General features: G+C 44.6%; 1 protein-coding gene across 11 annotated transcripts in view; it reads right to left on the minus strand.

Annotated features, from left to right (window-relative positions):
* L3mbtl3 (L3MBTL histone methyl-lysine binding protein 3) overlaps positions 1 to 18,339 on the minus strand; it is a 117,967-nt gene extending 99,628 nt beyond the window's left edge. For 2 of the 11 annotated variants that reach the window (XM_027402882.2, XM_027402875.2), the window contains exons 1-2: positions 16,065 to 16,254; positions 14,344 to 14,428 (exon numbers count right to left, since the gene is read on the minus strand). The gene's annotated coding sequence lies outside the window, so the exon portion shown is untranslated. Of the gene's footprint in view, positions 1 to 10,623; positions 10,717 to 14,343; positions 14,429 to 16,064; positions 16,256 to 17,347; positions 17,508 to 18,219 lie in introns of those variants that run through there. The other 9 variants (XM_035440325.1, XM_035440327.1, XM_027402879.2 and 6 more) reach the window with 9 other exon arrangements.
* Between the last annotated feature and the right edge of the window lie 1,675 nt (positions 18,340 to 20,014).

Genomic DNA, 20,014 nt, shown 5'->3' on the forward strand with positions numbered 1-20,014 from the left:
TTCATAATGGGTACAGAGTTACAATTCCATGCCATGGTATAAAATGCTACAAGGAAAGTCTCCACTCTAATATAGAAATAATTCAAGACATGGTTAATATGACTAGTTTTAAGCAAAGTGCCAAAAATGGTGTGCTACCCTTTGTGTAGAAAATACAAAGCATGCATTGTGTATGCTCATAAACTATTTTTAGAAGGATCTGTCCAGAAACTGGGAACTCCAGCTGTGTCCAAAAAAAGGTGATGGTGGCTAAACAACAGCCATGTTGACTTTTCTCTGTGTATCTACCAATGTTAATACATTAAAAATTATGATATAAATATAAATGTTAAATTCTGCCTTGTGCTTATTTTAAAACATATCATAAAAGGCATGTGTTCCCATGAAAATATTTGCTACCGATGTCAACAAGAGAAAGCATGATCTAGAAGTTGCTAAGGGGAAATAAGCCCTATGAAGCTCTCAGTAACCTACTGAGAGGGACTGGCGCAAGTGGATCAGCAGACAGACGGAGAGAGGAGACCGGAAGGGCTTCACAATGACCATATGTATCCCCAGGCACAGCACTAACAGCTCCCACCATTCCCCAGCAACACCTGAAGTTCTGGTGACATTTCCTAGTCTATCCTTCCTCAGAGATGCAGTTCTGAATCATTTCTGCCATGATGCTTAGGGGCAGGAGCTCATCGCCAGGCCTGGCCAAGGGCCAGGTAAGCTCTTAGTCACAGAGCTTCTTCTTATATTCTTACTGCTACGAACACCACAAATAAAATGATTTCAAAACAAAACAAAACAAAACTTTCTTTTTAAGAAACCAAACAAGTGCAATTAACCGCTAGTTGAGTCTATTGTTGAAGAGAGAATAAAGGGAATATGGAAATGTTTATGAAAGTCATAGGCCCTGGCCACAAGATAGACTTTGCGAATAAATTGAAGACTGAAATGTCAGACGCAATGACTCAGACACACTGTGTGAACACAGCGACTAAGCGTTCCAAAAGGAAATCAGGAGGAAAGATGTGCAAATTTATTTCAGATAGTGTTCAACACCATAAAGATCACTCAACAAGTGAGATGAGTAGTTAGGGTCTGGAGAGATTATTTCAGTCCTACTTTAGTGATCATACAAAACTCAGGTGCTACAATTTTAATTTTTTTCTTGTTTTTTTTTTTTTTTTCCTGTTTACAGTTTGAGAATTGAAGTTGGCTTGGGACCTACCCCACACAAATGTCATGAATCTACTCAACTAAACACAAGCAGTGTGTGTGCTCTTGGTGATCTTCTTTGATGCCACTTGTTTGCTCTTTCTGCCATGAGCAGATAAAAGAGGCTTTGCGAGAGCAGCAGAAGCCCCTCCTATCGGCCCTGGAGCAGACTCTGAAGGGAAGAAACCAGATGGATAGAAGATAACAGTCCTCTGAAGACAAAGAGCACAACCTCGATGGCTTCGGCAAAGCCCAACTCCCACCAGAAGTCTGGGTCAGCAGATAGAAAGAGCAAACAAGGATGGCATGGGTATGGCATTGTGTGGAGCTTGGCCATTTCTGCACCAAGTGTTTTTTCTAAAAATTATATTGGCAAACATGGCAAGTCAGTCAACATTCATAAAGAGCAAAGAGACAAGAGCCGGGGACGAGGGTCAGTGGAAAAAGCCTTGTCACCCAAGAGTAAGGCCCAGAGTTCAGATCCACAGCATCCACATAAATGCCAGGCAGGCATGATGCTCCACTTCTGACCCTACCACACAGCAAGTGGAGACAGGGTAACCCCAAAGCAAGCTGGCTAGTCAGAATAGCACAGCAAGCTGGGGTTCAAGTCAGGGACCAGGGTTGTAACCCTAGTGCATGGAGGGACGTCGGGAGCCCATTTCCCATGGAGGGATACTCCCTTAGCCTAGATACACAGGGGAGGGCCTTATGACTTAACATATTTTTGATGATTCCCCCATGGAAGGCCTCACCCTCTCTGGGGAATGGATGGGGGATCGGATGAGGCATGGGAGGATGGGAGGGAGAGGGAACTGGGATTGATATGTAAAATAAGATTGTTTCTAATTTAAATAAAATCTATAAAATAAACAAAGATATAAGGTTGAGATTGATGAAGAATTCAATGTCAACTGCAAGCCTCCATACACACACACACACACCTGATGAGACCACAGATGTGAACACACACATACTACAAAAAGATTTTATAACCAAACAAACAAAAAACATAAATAAGGCCAGGGGTGTAGTCCAGCAGTATAGTGCTTACCTAGAATGAGAGATGCCCTGGATTCAGTGCCAAGGAACACAAAACAAAGAAACAAACAAAAGATGAGTTAAAGAGCCACAATTGCTTTATACTTGCTTTCTTTGAAGCTGCATGTTGTAGCTTTTCATTTAGCAGATGCAATTTCAAACTTAAGGTCCAGAGATGCTAAGGTTGTGAGCCCAGAGTGGTTACACAATGGGCCAAGCATCACATCAAAGCAGAATCACATTAAAATTCAGAGAACACGACTCAAGGTGTGTGACTCACATGAGAGGCCTGAGATATTACTGCCTGATGCCAATAGACTTCTCTTTCCACAACATATCTTAATGCCTTATATAGAGAACCAGGAGCACTAAAATCAGGAACCAAATGAAAAGACAACTGTGTAAAAGAGTAGCAGGACAATGAAAGAAAGCCACACGAAAGGTAGGAATCCGGTGCTTTCTGAAGACAATTAGGTGAAGAGATCCTTTTGTTTCCTTATAGAAATCAATATTCTTGCTGGGTGTGGTAGTGTATGCATTTAGTCCTAGCACTGGGAAGGCAGAGACAGCAGAATCTTTGTGAGTTCAAGACCAGCCTAGTTGACAAAGGTTCTAGAATAGACAGGGCTGCATAGTAAGATCCACTCACAAAAAAATTGAAAGAAACATGATAGGGGAAATCTCACATGACCTCACCCATAGAGTAGGAACTATAGACAATTAATGACGCTCAGAGAGGGGGAATCCAGTATTCCCCAAGGATGAGCTTCTAATTGGTTATCCAATACCAATACCAACAAGTCAGTGCTAAAAGCATACACATAAAAACAACACTGAATGGACTCAGCAAATTGTATTTATATATGTGTGTATATATTTATATATGTGTGTGTATTATGTATGTGAAACAATAATGAAAAAGGTCATGAATTTGAGAGGGAGTGGGGGAACATGAGAGGAATGAGGAGGAGAAGGGAAAATAATATAAATAAAGTATTCATATATGAAATTCTCATATAAAAATTGTTTTAAAGTGACACTTTTATTGGTCATAGTTCCTCATGTTCTCACTCTAGAAAGACTACTGGTCTCTTCCCAAAGCAATTCTTTCACCATGATAAAGAAGAATGTGCCAAGGGGAGATGGAAAATCGGGCATCCAGTCAGCTCAGGCCCAGGCCCACAACTGCCCATACTGCCACTGTACTGGTCCGACTGTACTTAAAACAAGAGTAGAGACTAAAGGCCAGGTAATATGTCCCACAGTCTGCTCCCTCCAAACGTATTTTGGAAGCCATTTATTCATGTTAAAAGACATTGCAATTTTTTTTTTTTTTAATGAAATCCCTAGCAGTCTTTGGGAGAAGCAAGGCTTACACTGGGAGTCTCACAGCCACATGGAAGGTGCTCTCTCAGTGTTCTCTCCATAGACACTCAGCCTTGGGCTCCATATCACAGTACATGGAGTTCTACAGACTGCTCACTATGGAGCATACTTTTATAGGACACAGCTTATTTATCTTCAGATTAGACTGCACTAGTAGGATGCTATCTTCAGATCTAGTTCCCAGCTCACATATGTATGCTAAGATCTGTAGTATCTAATCCTGGTAATGGCCCCAGACCCACAGTCCTGTAAGTCCTATCTTGAGCAAGTGATCCTGAGGAAGACTGGGTCCCTGCATTATAAGACCTTCTTAGAGGTCTCAGTGACCTTATATACATCCTATATGGCCTTTATTGAAAGGGTTCCCATTCCCCAAAGCACCATGTACATAGGGCCCTCATACACAGTCAAAGAAGCTAACAGACAATGTCAGAGGGACACAGACATATTGAGGCAAAAGGGACTCTTGTTAAAGGATGTCACCAACACAAGCTAGCTTGATCCCTATAACTTTTAAAACCAGTAAGGACTATTATCGCCCTTTTAAAAGTAAGAAAATCCAGGTCACTGTGATAAGAAACACTCTTATTTTCCAAGACAGTACTCAATATCTTTTTTTTTTTTTTATTTACACAATGGAAAGTTAAGCATCCAATAAATGTGGTAAGCAAAGGCTCAGGAGGCACAACACTTGGGATTAAACATCTGTCTCCTAGTTTACTCTAGGCACCATCTTAGGCAGGGTTCAGTCCCCTCCTCAGTCTTAACTGCTTTGGCTATACACAGATACGAATGTCTACTTGCCAGGGACATAAGGACTTCTTTTTGGTACAATATTCAAGTTGAAATGCTTTGCACAGTGGACAGTCATACAAAAGAAAGGAAAACAATCTATCCTGTACCGTCCATGCTGCTCCCAGCCCTAGGATCCTAAATGTTGTAAGCAGTGCAGGGCAGGAGATAACTGTGCCAAGACTGATACCGCTGCATTATGAATCCCTCTGTAATTATTCAGTCATTCAGAGGCTGGACAAGAAGCCCAAGGACTCTTGAGATTTCATTTCAAAGAGAATGTGGAATAGTTTATAAAGTCTCCCAAATAGAAGGTCAATAACTTAAAAGTTTTACCAAAATCTTTTTAAATTATATATATATATATATATATATATATTACACAACTTGAAAGCAAATGAACATAATTAAGACCTAACTTCTGAACATTTAGCAAGAACGAAGCCACCACTGACCTTTCTGTGATATTTATGCTAAGGGAACATTAAACGTCCCTCTGTGCCAACAACAGTGCTTATAAGACCCGCTTCCAGAGAGCAACTACAAAGGCAACAGAAAGACCCAGCACTGTTTGTACTGTGGTGAGAATAATGGTAAAAGAGAGATAAAGGAGGGGTCCCTCCCAGAGAGGGCTGCTGTGACTACAGGGAGAGTCTCTGCATGAGCCTCGGGATTGTGCACACAGTGCACAGGGAGATGCCAGAGGAGACAACATCCGCCCCCTGATTATAATACCCACACTGTGTCCTGATCATCTAAGGGAAGAAAGCTTTGGAGGAGAACTTGGTTTGCTAGATTTTAGCATCCCTCAGAAAGACTCGTGGTAGGTAGAATGTTCATGATCTCTCCAGGGTTGGGGAGGTGGATCGGTTTGTGCAGGTCTGCCCTGTGGCCTTGCGAAACTTGGTTCAGATCTCCAGAACTCAGACTGAAAAGCACAGTGGTACATGTTGAAACACAGCAAGATGAGATGGAGGCAGAGAAAGATGAGTCCCTTGGGTTTGTTGACTAGCTAAATGCCTACTCTACTCGCTGAAAGTTCCAGGCGAATGAGGCCTTGTCTCAAATAAAAGGGGCAAGGTGCTTGAGCAAACATACGCACATGCACCTATGTACAGACACACACAGAGGTGACATAGAGACACACAAGAGCTATCAAAAGAGAAAGGTATGGATGTAGCAGAGGTATACTTCTTGCATCATCTATATTATAAAGTCCTCCATTTAAGCCTCAATACTAAAAAAAAAAGGGGGGGTGGAGAGTAGAGAGACGGACTTAGTGGAAGAGAACACTGAGGAGACTGAAAAGAAATTCACTTATCCATCCATGTCATGTTCTCCATTGAAAATTCCCAGCTGACAACTCGGCTGCTAAGTACCTAGTTCACTGCTTGGCAGAAGCGTAACACTGCTGCTCCAAGAACCTCCCCTCACTTAAGCATTAGAGGAACACATCAAAAGAAGTTAAATTCAAACCTCTTAAATGGGCTTATTCAATAAGGATAAGAGAGATCTAAACTCACACTCGAAGCATCTCTCAACAAACACATATTGCTACAAAGAAAAATTTCCCTTTCAAATCAAGCGTGACAGACACCAGCTTTGATATTCTACTCGCCCAGCCTGATAAGAACTCTGAGTTGCACACATATTGGAATTGGGATCTGTAGTGGAGAGATGATAAGTTCTACCCTGAGGCCCCAGGTTCACATATTGAGAGCTGACAGAATTCTAGATTATTATGATGTGAGAACTGAAACGTTAGTACAATCAAGAACCAATCCTTGAGGCTATCAGGCTCCTATTCTCTACTGGCCCTGAGCAGCTGAAAACACAAGAGTCAGGTAAGATCTACAAAGCCTTTACATACAAATTCTGTAATTAGGATGGTCAGGTCTTGCTGTTCTCTCTCCACTTGCCCTGCTGGCCATATTGTAGTGAGAACAACCTTATCTACGGCATAGCAGTGTTTTTGTGACTTGCTGCCTATGCTGTCATGAAGACTGTATGCAAAGCAGTAGTCACCAAGGGCAACCTTTACAAAATCTCAACTTCCTGCCCCTTAGTTTGTTCCTGTGAGAAGGTGAAGTGTTTGAGATTCTGTGGCCTAACCTATTTACTTCCGCTAAAGGAGGAACAGAAAATGAAAAATGTCTTTCAAGAAAGAAAAGAAAATATACACAGAAAGTGAAATCACATTAACTGACATTAACGAGCCAATGGCCTATTTAATAAGCTCCCACCAAATGCTTTTGAGTACACATTCAATGTACAAAATAGGAGACATCTCGGAACAAAGAAGAAATGTTAAGAGCACCTCCATCTCATCAACATACTATACTAGAATGGCAATAATAGAAGCTCTACACCCATTAGAGAGATCCAAGGGCCAGAAAAAGAACAAGAACCTGTCTGACACAGACACTTCCATGCTTTTGCTACATATGCATGAACTTAAATTTAAAAGAAAAGAAGCTATAAGTAGTGTCTTGTTCTTTTTATTTCATTTCATAATTCTTTTCAATGCTAAAAGCAGCATCTTTTTAGTCTGCTTCATAGTTTTATAGAACATAGAACTAAAATTGAAGCATTTACACTCTATCTCTCTTTTGCACGTAAAAATTAGATTTGACCAGATTTTCTTTCTCTCACAGAAGTCATGCCTCTAGGCTTATCTCAATAACCATTTGTAGCCAGCCTTCCTATCACAGTATTGAGCAGCTAAACTGCATCTACCAAGTAAGTCCATACCAACAGGGTGAATAATTTAGATTATTTAACACCCACACGCAATTAGGCATGCAGACCTACCAATTCATTATCCACAAGTCAATAGTGAAAGGGATGGGGGAAATACTCAGTTTTCAGGCCAAACAACCATATTGAAAACACTCTAGAAACCGAACTAGTTTGATTCCAGAAAACTACATACAATTACGGTATGTTCCTACTTATCGGGGGTGGGGGTGGGGGTGGGTGAGAGGGGACGCCATCACATTTGAACAATCCATTATCCTGTAATCAACACATGTGATGACAGCTTTCTAAGCCACACTAAAGACTTGTTTGGTGTGAACAACTCACATAGCAGATATGTGTAAGCACTGTAACACAGAATCCCTGAAGAAGGCAAAGGACTCCTCTCTTCTCTTCTCTCACCATATATACACACGGCCTTCTGGTCAGAATTGGGCACCAGTAATTAAAGCACTGTTGCTGAAAGGTTTCTAACCCAGGTGGCATTTTCATTTTTATTCTTGGATACTACACTACACCACCATCATCCCACCCACCTGATACCCCGCTTTGTGTGTGTGTGTGTGGGAGGGGGGTTGTCTGTGTCCCTTACATTTCTTCTTTTACAATCCTGGTTGTTGAGTAAATTTCATCATCTTTTCATTCTGTCAGTGAACGTAGGTTTCACTTTTTTTCTATGCTAAAGAGGATTGAAAACAGGGTCTCACACATGCTAGGCAAATGATCTGCCACTGAGTCACAATGGCAGACTCTGTTCTTTTTCACTATTTCACAAATACTTTGTGTCATTTCAAGGCAGAGGACTTTCAGCACAACCCAGTATCAATTCTCAGTTTTAAAAAAAAAAAAAAACACTGGGATAAAAAAATACATATTTTCTCTTCCTTATTGTTCATTAGTATGAGCCAATACATTAGAGAAAAATACATTAATCAGGAAATATGTTTTTATTCTAATTCCAGAATTCTGTTTGAAAACCAGAAATCTAAAGATAACAAAACAGTCCTATAGTGTCGATTTCTCTGGCCTTCCTCCTTTCAAACAGTAGGAAATGAATTTGAAGAAGTTACTAAGTATCTCTGAGGACTGATTTACTTTCAAATGCAAATAACAGGTGGAAGGGGAGCACCATCAGGAGGGAGGCTGAAGCAGGAGTACTCTGGGTTCAAGGCCAACCTCGGCTATAGTTGGAGTTGAAGCTGCTACACAGTGAAACACTGTCTCCAAACAGAAGTAATGATACAGAATGTTTGTGACTAGTGAAAGTAGTAGGAAAGGTACTGGTAGAATCACAATAAAAGCTGAACAGGGCATGTTCTCCATCTGTCTCTAGGTCAGCAGCATGGATATCAGTACATGCAGAGGTATACCGTGTGCCTGGGACATAATCTCCCCCGTTCACTGACAATCCTGTTTTGTACACTGCCATATGTGTATAGCTTATCCCTCTAGATTACAAACACACTGAGGCGAAAGAGACTGATGTTCTAAGCTCTGTAGCCATAACATTCACTGATTCAACGCTAAATGCTGATCATGTGACTACTCCCCAGTACTGATCTATATAAAACAGATGCTCCACAAATGAGCTGAGCAAACACAAAACATTTATAGTACATAAGGGAAAGACGAATATGGAGAAGGCATTTACTATGTTACATATAATGTACATGCAGTTCTCTAACTTTTTGCTGTTGTTTAAAGATTTATTTATTATGTATACAGTGTTCTACCTGCCTGCATGCCTGCAGGCCACAAGAGGGCACCAGATCTCACTACGGATGGTTGTGAGACCCCATGCGGTTGCTGGAAATTGAACTCAGGACCTCTGGAAAAACAGCCAGTGCTCTTAACCTCTGAACCATCTCTCCAGCCCCAGTTCTTCTAACTTCCACCAAAGCTCATACCTCCAAACCACTTTTTTCATGTAATTACATGTATTTCTCTCTCACAGTGTAAGTGTATGTGTGCATGAGTGCATGCATGTGTCTTTTCACTCACCTAGAAGCACATATGCCATGGTACTCCAGAGGATAACCTCCCTCAGTTCTCTTCCTTGATTGGCTCAAACTCAGGGGCCACCTCATTCAGCAGCAGGTGCCTTTTTACCCATGGGTTCATCTCCAGGGCCCCCAAATCGACTTCTCTCTCCAAGAGCACTCAAGTTCCTTTGACACATTCTTTTCCTTCGTCCAAACTACCTGTTTCCTAGATGGGGATTCCTCAACTTCATATCAAATTCAACTTTACATCAGGGCTATCTGTTCCTGGTACTGCCTTTCTGCCACCTGCTGCGTAAGGTAACAAACAATCACTGACTCATATCCACACATATTACTGAGATAATTTAAAACTGTAAAAGGACAACCCCTGAGAATCGCTCCACTAGATAATTTAGATTTTACAAAATAGACAAATATTACAGAATATTTAAAAAAATACCACTTCTTCAGGTCCCTTCAACTTTAAGACATCATATATATAAATCTGTACACATGTGAACACATAATGACAGTATCTTTGTCTATATTTTAACAACGCCCAAATCCCAAGGAGATATGAGTCCATTCAATACTAGCAAATAGGAACAGTGGTAGAGCAGGTCTTCACCAGCTTGCCTTGTGAACACATGAGTCAAAGAAAATCCATCACTTTTACTAGAAGCACAACTAAGGTGTTCCTCAGCTCTAGTTAGAAAGTGCCTTACTCGTTTCTGGAGACTGATTAAGATGGGATACATACATATGGATGTATGTATGACATTTGACACTATCAGTCAGGACCCGAGGTCATGTTTCCTGACTCACTAGCTTGTCCAACACCTAGAGCATGTGTTCTCTTCCTTGGCACAATGTGCACTTGTTACACTATTACTATATATACACTAGAACAGACTTCAACAGTTGTTACAATTGGCAGAGCTCTCAGTTATCTGTCCTCCTGGGCTAAAGATCCTGGGAGCTCCACAGGAACAAAACGTAGCCTTGCAGATTTCAACACTGTTAAAACTCAGTAACAACTAGTTAAGCAACCAAAAACATTGCTTGGGGGAAGACTCCTTAACCTATCTGCCCATGAGAACCCATGGGTTCCACTGTCACATACCATACAAAGTTATTTCTCTTATAATGTTCCTATCCTGATCTATCTACCATAAATCATGGGTATCTTATCTATGATATCGCTTGACTCCTAAAAATGAAATACCATAGGCTGGAGAGATGGTTCAGTGGTTAAGAGCCCTGGCTGCTCTTCCAGAGGACCCAGGTTCTATTACCAGAGCTCACACAGTGGCTCACAAGCATCTGTAACTCCAGGGCATTCTAAAATGTCTTCTGACCTCCCTAGGCACAAGTGGTACACAGATATGCATGCAGGCAAAATGCCAATAGGCATAGAATTAGAAAAGAACATAAAGCATGGAGTTTACTCAATAACTACCTCTCCATTACTCCGGGATTAATTAAATGGACAAGGGCATCTTCTTTCCTTCACTACTGAGTGTTTAGACCCTCAGGATATTGATTGGATAATCTATAAAAAAGAAGATGAAATAAAACTAATAAAACCAGAACATGTCAGGGTTTGTTTGTCGGGTTCAGTATCATTAGGATGAAAATAATAACATAGTATTTCTCTCTCTGTTTTCTGTCTAAATTGTAGAGAGTTAGCTGTAATGAGCAATACAGCAACAAGGATGTCTGAAAAACAGCTGGGGAGAGTCTTATTTGAACTTTTCCTTAAAACCAGTCATTCTTAGAAATCAATTCCTGTCCTCCCTCCTCCCCAGTGACTCCCATTACCACCTTCCCAGTCAGCTATTTTCTCACCCTCTTTTCCAGGCTATACCACCAAAATGTTAATTACAGTAAACAAATTCCCCTCATACAATCCATACTTCCCTCACCCTACCATTTCCATCAGCGGGCATTATTTCAAACATTTCCTTCATTTAGCTCTTATTCATTTGGGACTTTGTAACCAGCAACATGATAGAGCATTGTTCCTCCCTTCAGAACCAATATAGTTTTTCTTAAGAAACAAAAGACAACTGAGCTAGAGAGTTGGCTCAGTGGTTAAGAGCACTTGTTGCTCTTAGAGGACCCGAGTTAGACTCTCAGCACCCACTTTCAGTCCTAGGGGATCCAACACCTTCTTCTGACTTTGGAGTTCACCAAGCACAAATGTGGTACACAGACATACATGTAGGCAGAGCACACATACTTATAAAGTAGTAAATAAATAAATAAATCTTTTTTGTGTTTGTTTGTTTTTTTTTCCAGACAGGGCTTCTCTGTGTAGCCCTGACTGTCCTGGAACTAGCTCTGTATACCAGGCTATCCTCAAACTCACAGATAACCACCTGCCTCTGCCCTCTGATAGGTGGGATGAAAGGCATGCAAGGCATAAACAAATAAATCCAAAGCAAAATTTAAATAAAAAGAAAAGACAGACAAGGCCAGGCATGATGACACAGGACTTAACTCCTAACACTCCAGAGCCAAATGTGGGAGGATCTCTGTGAGTTCCAGGTCAGTCTGGTCTACACAGAGTGTCAGAGCTACAAATGCAAGATCCTGTCTAAAAAAAAGAAAAGAAAAGAAGGAAATATTAAGTAAAAGAAAGACACAGCAGGCTAATCCCAGCACTCAGAAGGCAGAGGCAGGCGGATCTCTGTGAGTTTGAGGCCAGCCTGGTCTACAGAATGAGTGCCAGGATAGGCTCCAAAGCTACACAGAGAAACCCTGTCTCAAAAAACCAAAAAAAAAAAAAAACAAAAAAACAAAAAAACAAAACAAAACAAAACAAAAAAAGAATGAAAGAAAAACACAGCTAGATACTTCTGATAAAAAGTATATATAAAGCCAGGACTGAATCACCAGGCTGTGCCCTATACAATCTGACTCTTGGTCTTCACAAAACCTGGTGACAGTGACAGGATAAAATGATCACCACCACACACTTGAATTTTATTTGAAACTTCCTTTACAAAAACAAACAAACAAACAAAAGGCCAACGTTGACATTCCCATTTCCAGAGGGGAAAATCTAGGATAAAGAAGGCCCAGCAACTCCTACAAGATGATACATTAGATGGCCAGCTTTCTGGTTCCCACTCTAGCTTGCTATCCACAGACACAGTGACTCCTCGATGAAGACTATAAAGCATTGTCTTCAACTCAGCACACAGACACTACACTAACTACCCAAAGCTGGGGTACTACTCTCCCTGGAATTGTACTCTTGTTTGCATGGCCATGTAGCTGTTCTTGTCCACTGTCTCTGCTGGATCACCCACACATGACAGGACTTCATAAAGTCTACTAACTGCACTACTTAAGTCAATCCACAAACAGAAAATGACAATAAACTACTGTTTACAATCACTTGTATTCTGGTCATTATTCAGTTTCACTTGTAATCCACACCTGACCTGCAGAAGATCCTTTTTACAAGCTCTGCTTATAAAAAGAAGGCTTAGGCCACGGAGATGTCTCAGCGGGTAAAGGTGTCACTCAGGCCTGACAACCTGAGTTCAATCCCCAAAATCCATATGAAGATGGAAAGGAAGAAATAACTCCAAGACTGTCCTCTGACTGCCATACATATAATATTATGCATACTCACACATGTACGTGCAAGAACTCGAGCACGTGCATGCACACACACACATATGCACACACACATGCACACATACACACACACACACACACATGCACACACACATGCACACATACACACATACACATGCGCTCGCACACACACACGTACACACACACATATGCACACACACATGCACACATACACATACACACACACACACACACACACACACACACACACGTGCGCGCGTGCGCTCGAGGGGGAGATACTAATAATAAATAAATAAACTTTATAAGGAAAGCTGGCTTTCATTTCCTTTTGCTTCTGCCAAAAGAGGATTTAGCAAACTCTTTAGTCCTCAAGACAGAAGAGGCAGGAAAGCCAGTGGGATAGGAGAGAGGAAAATTAAGGTGTAGAAACAGAATAAATAACATAAAGCACTACTTAGCTATTCTAACCCAGCTGTGGTTCCCCACCCCCCCAATCAAAAGGTCTTGGTCAAAGGTAGGTCTTGGATTATTACTAGGGTTAAGCCAGCACCCTCCAAGAAGAGCAAAAAGATCTTACTAGACAACAGCTCCATATTCCCACAGAATGTCTTAAAAAACTCATGAATCTATGCTCTATCCCTAAAACATGGTATCTGGCAGAAGTAAGGCCCTCCAAGATTTAATCCACAGGAGACACTTAATTGTTAATTACATGTTAATTAATTAACTGCAAAGACATTTATAAAGTTCCCGGCTCTTTCCTACCATTAGAAGGTATTTGTTTATTCACAACTGCTTTGTTCTGGTTTCCTCACTTTATCAATTCAAAAGAAAAAAATTGCTTTCAGTAGAAAAATGGGTGCTGAAATGCTAATTAAGAATCCAATAACAGCCTGGCCTTGGTGGCACAGGCCTTTTATCCCAGCACTAGGGAGGCAGAGACAGGCAGATCTCTTGTTGAGTGATAGGCCGGCCTGGTCTACAGAGAGGATAGCCAGGGCTACAAAAAGAAACCCTGCCTCAAAACAGCCCCGCCACCCCCACCCCTCCCCAAAAAAGAAAAAAAAAAAAAAAAGAATCGAGTAACACGGAGCTGGGGGCAACCTCAGTCAATAAAGTGACAGTCACAAAAGCATGAAGAAGAAGATGTGAGTTCATGTCCTGGGCATTCCAGTAAAAGCACCCTCATCCGTAACTTGAGCACTTGGGGGAGGATAACAATAGAGGGAGCCCTGTAGCTTATTGGCCAGCCAATCCAGCCAATCAGCAAGCCAGATTCAGAGAAAGCAACCAGGTTTTTAAAAAGGGGCGGGGGAGCAATACAGGAAGGCAAGTAACAACTCCAGTTGATCTTGTGCCTCCCCATGTACCCACACCAAAAACATAAACACACCCGAGACCAATCTCATTTTTCCTAACTTTTCAAGCACACTTGGTGTCTACTTGTTCACATGTTCAAAACAGTTCCCCCTCTACTAACCCTGTCACACAGTCTCCTTGATTTCCACATGCAGTGTCCAGTATGTCTAGTACATTAAAACAGTTTGTTGCAACAAGTGACTCTTACCTTGAGGTGGTGGTGAAAGGCAGAACTGTCTGGTGGCCTTCACAACTTGCTGTGTACCCCCAAGACTTCACTTAAGGATCTAGCACTAATTTTAAAAGAGGAAAAGAAAAACAAAAACAAAAAACAAAACAAAACAAAAAAACAATCAAAGCACTCTCTCATGAAGCCATTACATCTATAATCTACAATTCAAACCCAACATATAACACAACATCGCTGTGTATTAAAATAAAATTAACCAGTTCAATACGAGGCAAAATCAGTTTTAATCATTCACACCATCCCCATATTCTAAGTTCACACAGTAAAATTTCTCATTGTAAATAAGGGTACTGTTACCCAAGCTCTAAGGATACTAAGGCAGGAAGATGTAAGTTCAACACCAGCCTGGGCTACTTAGGTGGACCTTGTCTCTCTTTTGTGTATGATAGATATGGGCAGTTACAAGGATGATAAGACACAAACTACATTTCTCTGTTTTTTAACCTTTAAAATTCAAGATCCTTTACAGTAGACACACTGAGAAATAGTTATGTAACTCATATTTTTACCCACATAAATGTTTTAAATCACAAGTTATACAATGTATCCCCGAAATAACTTTTTTACTCGGTGAATCAAAATTACATTCTTGCAAAGAGAAGGTACTATTTATTTTATTGGTAAATATGTAAGTTAGTGAACAACTTGTTAGCCTGAAATCACACATGCATCAGAGAACAAAACAATCGGCTCATATAAAAAGCAAATTTCAAGGTTTTTTTTCACTTTTTGTTAAGTTTTAAGCACACGTTGTATTCCAAATTAAGCTACCTGCTACGATTCTTAGCGGGGAAAAACGGTGAAAGATACAGACGACGGTAATTATAAAACAAATTTCCTTATCTAAGGTATGTCAATCTCAAATCTCAGAATAAAAGTATGTTTTCTAATGCAAGCAAAGAAGGGTGGAAATCACAGGGCCCGAAAACTCAGACTTCATTGTTCTCTGATTTACAAAACTTTCTATTTCTGATCAGCATCCTTCACATCTGGCTGCTAACTCAGGTCCTCTAATTACTTCCACGTCTAAACGGACTACGTAGCTACAAGTAAAGGCCAAACTTTGCTCTCTGCCTCGCGAACTTAAGGTGCGTTTAACCACTAGAGGTCCCCCCTTGGCCAGTTTTGCAGGCTCGCTATTTTGCTGCACTTGAAACTTTCCGGAGAAATGCTCTCTACTCGAGTCAGTGTTTTTCTAAAAACTTGCGCAAAAATCCACGCGACCGAGGTAGCCAGTACAGAGCTTCCTGGGCTCCCCACACCAATAAAGACATCACAACCAACCATCTACGAAAATCGAAATGAAAATTCAGCACACACATACTTACACACACACACACACACGCTTTTATTTCTCGGATCAGTTTCCCTTAACTTAGAACAATTTTTTAAAATGTATTTTTGTTCCTGGGCACTTGGGGTGATCTCAAATGCATGTTTCTGGCAGTGGCCCCGAGGTGGCAAAGGAGCGGCCGCCGGGCAGAGCAGAAAGGGGTGGGGGGGGGGGGGAGAAGGCCGTGCAAACGGCGCCCGAGGAAGTTGCATAAGGAAAGAGACTCCGTTTTTCGGGTCCCCCCCCCTAAAAAAAAAAGAAGAAAAATCAGCGGGGAAAGAGGAGGAAAAGGAAGCTGGGCGGTGGCTGCAGGAGGACAGAGAAGGGAAACCAAAGCGACGTTTACCTTCGTGTCCCCGTGGAAGGGTGGGGCAAGAGCCCTGACCCACGCGACCCGGCAGTGCGGCTGGATCTCCCACCCCGGCTATCACGGAGCACGGACGGACAGACAGAAACCTCTGCCTCGCGCGGGCCGGGCGCGGAGCTAGCCGCCCGACCGGTCAACTTTCTCTCACGGTCGCGCGGTGGGCCGCGATCGCGGGGTTCGGATCCCAGACCCCCCCCCTTTTTTTTGTTGTTGTCTTTTTTGGTTTGTTCGGTTTTTTTTTTTTTTTCCACCCTCAGGAACCGATTAAAGTTTTCCCTCCGCCAGCGCGCCCCTCGGCCCGGCGCTCTCTCTCTCTCAAGTTTGCCTCCTCCTCCGGTCGGCGGCTGGCGGGGCGCGCGGCGGATGCCTCCGCTCCTGCGCTTCCCGATCCCCACCCCCGCCGGCCTCTACTTCCCCCCGCCCCGCCGCGCCGCCGCCGCCGCGCGAGGCCGGCCCCGCCGGGCCCAGGACGCGAGCCGGGACCAGCCAGCAGCCCATGAGCGCAGAACGGCGGGGCGCACGCACGCGGCGCGCGAGGCGGACCCGGCTCGCCGGCCTCGGCCACCGCGGGCGGCGTAAACAAGTTGCAGGCGCCGCGGCCCCCGCCGCAGCCGCCGCCTCGCCTCGCTCGCCTCGCACGCCCGCACCGGCGGCGCTGCACCGAGAAGAACGCCGCCGCGACGGCGCGGGTGCCGGGCCCGGCCCGCGCCCTCCTCCCGCGGGGACGCCGGTGTCGGGCCCGCGCCGCCGGCCGCGCTCTCCTTGAAAAGCACTTTCCAGCCTCCGGCAGGAAAAAGAAAAAAAAAAATCAAGCGGAGGCTTTATTTCTTTTTTTTTTTTTTTTCCGTGCAACTTTCCCAAAATGGCGGAAATTGGAGGCGATCTCTAGGAAATTCTCCCACAGTCGTCGGCGGCGGCGGCGAGCGGGGGAGGTGGCGAGCGGGAGAGCACACGCAAACTCTCGGCCGCTGGCCCTGCCGCGGCTCGGGTGTGCGTGCGTGTGCGGGTGCGTGTGCGCGGTGCGAGTCGCGGAGGCCTCTCGGCGCGCGCTCACACTCACACACACACACACACACTCACACACACACACATCCCGACACACAGACACACACCCCGACACACAGACACACGTACACAGACACACACGGCCGCGCCGGCGAGACGCGCCGATGCCACATTCAACCAGTCCGTTCTCTCTCCGCAGCCGAGCCGGGAAAGCAAAGTGGCGCGGCCTCTTTTCCCACTGCCTCGGTCTCCCGTACTTGGACTTCTCGCGCTCGCTCGCTCGCTCGCTCGCTCTCCCGGTGCGCGCCCGGCACAAAGGCCACACGGGCGGAGGGGGCCGCAGGGGCGGCGCGCCGGGGCTCGCGTCCTCCCGCCGCCGCCGCACCGAGTCGCCACTGCGATCGTGCCCACGGTTCCCCTCCCGAAGCCGGAGCCCCCCCCCTGCCTCGGGGCCCGACCGCTCTCGGCGCCTCCCGGGGAGGCTGCGGCTCCTCCGCGTTCCCCCCCCCACCCCCCCCCCAGCGCCGCCCCGGACACGCAGCCCCGCGGCGCCGCGCTCCCCCCACCGCCGCCCGCGCGCCCGGTGTCAAAAAAGCGACCAAAGTGACAAGCTCGGAGCGGGGGGGGGGGCGCGGGGGAGGGGGCCCACACGCATCCCGCCGCCTGCGCGCCGGCGACGGCCAGACGCGGCCGCCTCGGCCCGCTCCCTTCCGCACGGCCCCCCACACCCTTCCCCGTGTGCGCGCAAAAGGAGGAAAAAATACAAGTCTCTCCTCCCCCCATTTTTTCCTTTCTCTTTTCTCTCTCTTTTGTTCCTCTTTCGCACTCGCACTCACTACTTCAGAGTGAGATGCCCACAGACTCCCCCTCCAGCCGCTTCCGACTCACTTGCCCACTTTTTTTCCCCGGGATTAAGTTTTCTCCTCTTTCCCAGAGGCGCAGAGAAGTGGGGGAGAAACCCCTTCTCTCCTTCCCCTCCCCTGATCTCTTTCCCAAGACGAGGGTGCGCTTCCTTCCCTCTCTAGCTCTCTGAACTTTCATCCTCACCCAGAAAAAAATCAATGAATGGCTCTGGCACGGGCCGAGCTGCGGATTAATTAGAGATTAGATCCGATCAGCCGCTTCTTACCCCCAAATTTTCTCTTTTTTTTTTCTCCGTCTCACGAGTAGTCCTGACAAATGGTCCAGGGCTGCGGGCGCAGTGCGCATGTGCGCGTAGAGTCAGGGCTGGGGAGAGGGGAAACTGCGCTGGTGCCGGTGCTGCCGCCGCCGCGCCGCCGCCGCCGCCGCCGGGGAGGCTCGCGCTGGCTTCCCTGTTACTGCTGCTGCGCCTTCGCCGCTGGAAAGCAGCGATTGAGCGGCTCGGCCCAGGCAGCCGCCCGCAGACACTGGTTCAGGTGCATCTCTTCGCGATCCTCGTCGCTGCTGCTTCCGAGCTGGGTCAAAGAACGGCCCGAACAAATGGGGAAAGACTGAGAAGGTTATAGATTTCTTTGTCTGCTTTTGCACTTTACTTTTTTTCTAAGGCAATTCTCAGAGCAGCGAATCCACCATGTGCTGGTTAAATGTGTGCATTCAGCCATTAAAGAGTGGGCCCTGGGCTCACACCGTTGCTACCCAGGGGCTGAATACATGCCACAGGTCAAGAAAATTAAGAAATAAAGTTCTAAGCGTGCACGGAGTTTAATTTGCCCTTTTCGAGACTGGAAGAATGCATAATAAAAGTCCGAAACTTGCGCGTTCGTTCCGCATCCTAAATGCTATCTGTATTGACAGCTCCACTGGGTTAGGCCTCTGTTCTAAGGGACGCTGGGAGTTCTGCCTCAACTTAGAAATCCCTGGTAAAGTGCCTAGGTAATAAGACGGGACCGCCCGCCTAATGTACTCAGTCAAGATGGCTGAGCTCTCCTAAATAGCAAACCCTGCCTTTGTCAGCGCGTCAAATCTGGATCAAGCTAGTATTGTATTTCGATATTGACAGTTTTCTGCACACTGGCTTTGGGGGAGTTGGCGGTCCCCCTTTCCTACAAGGTTTAGGGGTAGACAAAATAATTCGAAGTCTTTAAAGTTGCGATAAATATGTTGACACCAACAGTAGAGTTGGCTATGAAGGGAAAGAGGGGAAAAAAGAAGCGATTTCTGAGATGGTGAGGCAAGCCTAGCACTTCGCTGAGGGAAGAGGAAAAGCAGTGGGGAAGTAAAGGAAGGCTCCTCCCCCAGCATGTACTGTTTGCTTTGCATCTAATGAAGGGTACAGGGGCCTTTCTCTGCTATTGTTGCCTGAGGCCTAGAATTTAAATATATCACAGAAGGAAATTCCATATTAAAAACCCTTCCCCTAAAATGTAAGTAAGATTATTCTTGATTGAATTTTTTTTTCACTAAAGGAATGTTCCTTGAAGTCGTTTCAGAAAATAAAACTCTTAAATTTTCCTCAGGCCCGTGAAATTACCCTGGAGAAACAGACCACCACCTATTTCTTGACTGCTACTGTAGAGACCATCTCTCCAACTCCCAAATCGAGGTACATGGCTTGACATGTGCTTTGGGACACAGGTGCTAACTAACCCTACAGAGTTTAAATGATTTCCTAAAACAAGCTCTTGTGTTTTGCACAGCCACATGAGGGAAGGTCTGGCTAGTGGGAGCTATTGATAATCTCAGACGGCGACCTGAAGACTGATTTTACTCCTTGCATTCAACCTGCTTCGAGGCTGTGCCAGGACAGCTTTATTTGCAGACCAGAATTTCAGCTTTGGTCCTTTTCTTCCCACCTCTTGAAAGACAAAAAGTGAAATGGCCAAAGGCAGATTCCAAGAAAAAGAAAGGTCTTGAGTTTTGTGTTAACCCAAGACCTTGCCCCCAAGAAAATCAAAATTAATGTCAAATTCCTCTTTCCAAAACTCCATCCATTTTTGCCATTC

The sequence above is a fragment of the Cricetulus griseus genome, chromosome 2, assembly GCF_003668045.3.
Source record: "Cricetulus griseus strain 17A/GY chromosome 2, alternate assembly CriGri-PICRH-1.0, whole genome shotgun sequence".
Classification (NCBI taxonomy): Eukaryota; Metazoa; Chordata; class Mammalia; order Rodentia; family Cricetidae; genus Cricetulus; species Cricetulus griseus.